This window comes from Mus caroli, chromosome X (assembly GCF_900094665.2).
Source record: "Mus caroli chromosome X, CAROLI_EIJ_v1.1, whole genome shotgun sequence".
Lineage (NCBI taxonomy): Eukaryota > Metazoa > Chordata > Mammalia > Rodentia > Muridae > Mus > Mus caroli.
Genome location: NC_034589.1, coordinates 123,553,938 through 123,556,869, shown reverse-complemented (window position 1 = coordinate 123,556,869; position 2,932 = coordinate 123,553,938).

Here is a 2,932-nt window from a genome sequence, read left to right as displayed (position 1 = left end):
CTCAGCAGTTGGGAGGCTGGGGCAAGAAGTTTAAGGGGTTCAAGGCCAGTGCCAATGACACAGTGAGCCAGAGATCAGCCTGGAGTGTGTGAGACCATTGAAAGAATGAAAAGAGGGTGGGGTGAAGGGGAACAAGAGGAAGTAAGAGGGAAGGAGACAGGGAGAGAAGGAAGCCAAGCCAAAGGGCTCCAGAGGAAAGGCTCTGCAGTAGGGGGAAGAGAACCAGAAAGCTCATGGAAAAGGTATGTTAAATAGTCCAAGGTAAGAAAAACAACTGTCAGTTCTTCCACCAGGACAAGCCTAGGGCCCTCATCAGCCTTAAACTTAGATGCATGTTTCAATGAGACAGTGATATCTCCGGTCTATAGGTCCTAGGTAGAAAGGGATTCCATTTTGTCATTATATGACTTGGAGGGCAATGAGCAGCAGCCATCTTGAGGAAGAATCTATTGTTTATACATTACCATGTGTGCCTGAGAACAGGGAACATCAAAACTAAAGGGACACTTAGAATCCTGAATATCATGACCAAAGTGGCACTTTACCATGACATATTATAGTCCAGATCCTAAAATTATTAAGTAAAATAAAAACTATATTAATAGCTTTAAGGAGAAAAACTATCTTGCCTGCAAAGATAAATGACACAAAATTGAATTGGATCTCATTATTGAAAAAGTTAAAAATGAAAATAGTGGGGCTGGAGAGACGGCATAGTAGTTATGAGTTCAGTTCCCAGCACCCATGTCGGATGGCTTTGTAACCACCTCTAACTCCAGCTCCAGGGCATCTGGTACCCTCTTATGGCCTCTTGTGGACCTGCATATGTGTGGCATACATCGAGCTACATGCGTACAATACATTTTCACTTTTTAAAAAAGAGACTGAACAGCAGGGAGTGTTTTAGCTTCTAAAATTAAATCATTGCCAACCAAAACTGTCATATTCCCATCAAAGCTACGGTTTAAAGAGATGGAGAATAAGTATATATCAAAGCAGCACAAATTAAGGCCATTATGACCACTAAGCTAGCACTGGAAAAGATACTTAAGTGGTACTATCCACAGAAAAAGAAGATAGTCTCAATTTTGAAAATACAACAAAGAATGCATTTCATGAGAGGAAGAGATGAACAGAGGAAAGGTAGGAAGGAATCTGTCATGTCCAGCATACCAAAGTAGCATCCCCTAATTCCAGTCAAGAAAAAAAACAATAACCTATCATAAAAGCAGACAACAAAATGGCAATAACTAAAACAGTTCTCAGTAATTACCTTAAATAGATATAGCTCAACTCATTTATAAAGAAACTACATTTTAAAAACAAAACAACAATGAAAAAGCCTAACCATGTGTTGTCCATAACAACCCCATCTCCCGAACAAAGAGACTTGATACTGAGAGTCAAACGATAGGAGTCAACCTGTCAAGAGGATGGATGCTAAAAGTAAGATGAAGTAGCCAACCTACTGTTCAATAAAATAGTTTTCAAGGGAAAATTGGTCAGGAAAGATAACAAAGGATAATACATACAAATAAATGAAATACTTCAACAATTGACCCTTACAAGGAGAGAGAGAGAGAACTATTAGAGCTCAAAACTTCATAAAACAAATATTGGGATAAAAGATCGCATAGAGTCCTGACTGCTTCACTTATAGGTCCTTCCCACTCCATAAATAACCTCTCCACCCAGCCAAATCCTGCAATTCTTTTCTAGAGTCTAGTAGGGTAAAGTCCACCTGATCTCCCTCCACATACCAACCCCTAACCCCAGATCTAACTCTATACTCCAGCCTTGGACCAGGAATCACATTATATATAACAGCCAAGTTCCTTGTGTATACCAGACTTAATTGCACCTAAGCTATATTCAATCTCTAGGTCCATCCCAACCTGCATATTCCATCTTCTACTTAGTCTCTTCAGTCCATATCAGACACATAACTAACAAAAGAAATTCGCATGCCCAGATATCATCACAAAAAGTATTCCCCTAAACCAGCAGTCATGTAAAAATGTTCGCCAATATCCCCAATGAACATAGAGTTTTTAAATGCTCATTAAAATAATTGAAAACCAAATACAGATTTACACCAAAAGGATTATCCACCATAACCAAGGTGGCTTTATCCCTGAAATACAGAGACAGTTTAATGTATGTAGGCCAATAAATGTAATATACCATATAAATGGACTTAAAAACAAAAATCACATGATCACCTCAATAGATGTTGAAAACACCTTTAGCAAAATCCAATATCTCTTCATGATAAAAGTCCTAGAGAATGTATGGCTTGAGGAAAAGTACCTCATCACAATAAAAGTATGTTTGAAAAACACATAGCTAACATCATCCTAAATTAAAAGAAACTTGAAGTAACCTTTGGAGGTCAGGATATCAACTATCCCCACTCCTTTTCCATATTGTGCTCAAAGTGCTCACTGGGGCAATAAGGCAAGAGAAAGAAATTAAAGGACAACCAAGAAATCAAAGTATCCCTGAAAATGATATGATGCTATACTAAAGAAATCCCAAAAATTCTACCAGTAAACTTCTAAAAACAATAAACAAATTCAACAATGTAGAAGGACAGAAAATAACATGCACAACAACAAATATCCAGATAAAGAGGTCATGCACATAATCCCATTCACCACAACTTCAAGGAAAAGAACATATCTAGGAATAATCCTAACTAAGGTGGGAAAAGGCCTCTACAATGAAAGCTTCATACCTCTGGAGAAAGAGAAGGAGAAAGACACTAAAATTTGGAAACATGGCACATGCTCATGGATTGGTAGATTTAACATTGTGAAGCTGACCATTCAACCAAAAACCATTTATAGATTCGGTGAAATGTCAATCAAAATCCCTGTCCTATTTTATTCCTGAAGGAAAGAGAGGGGGATGGAGGGGGAGGGAGGGAGGG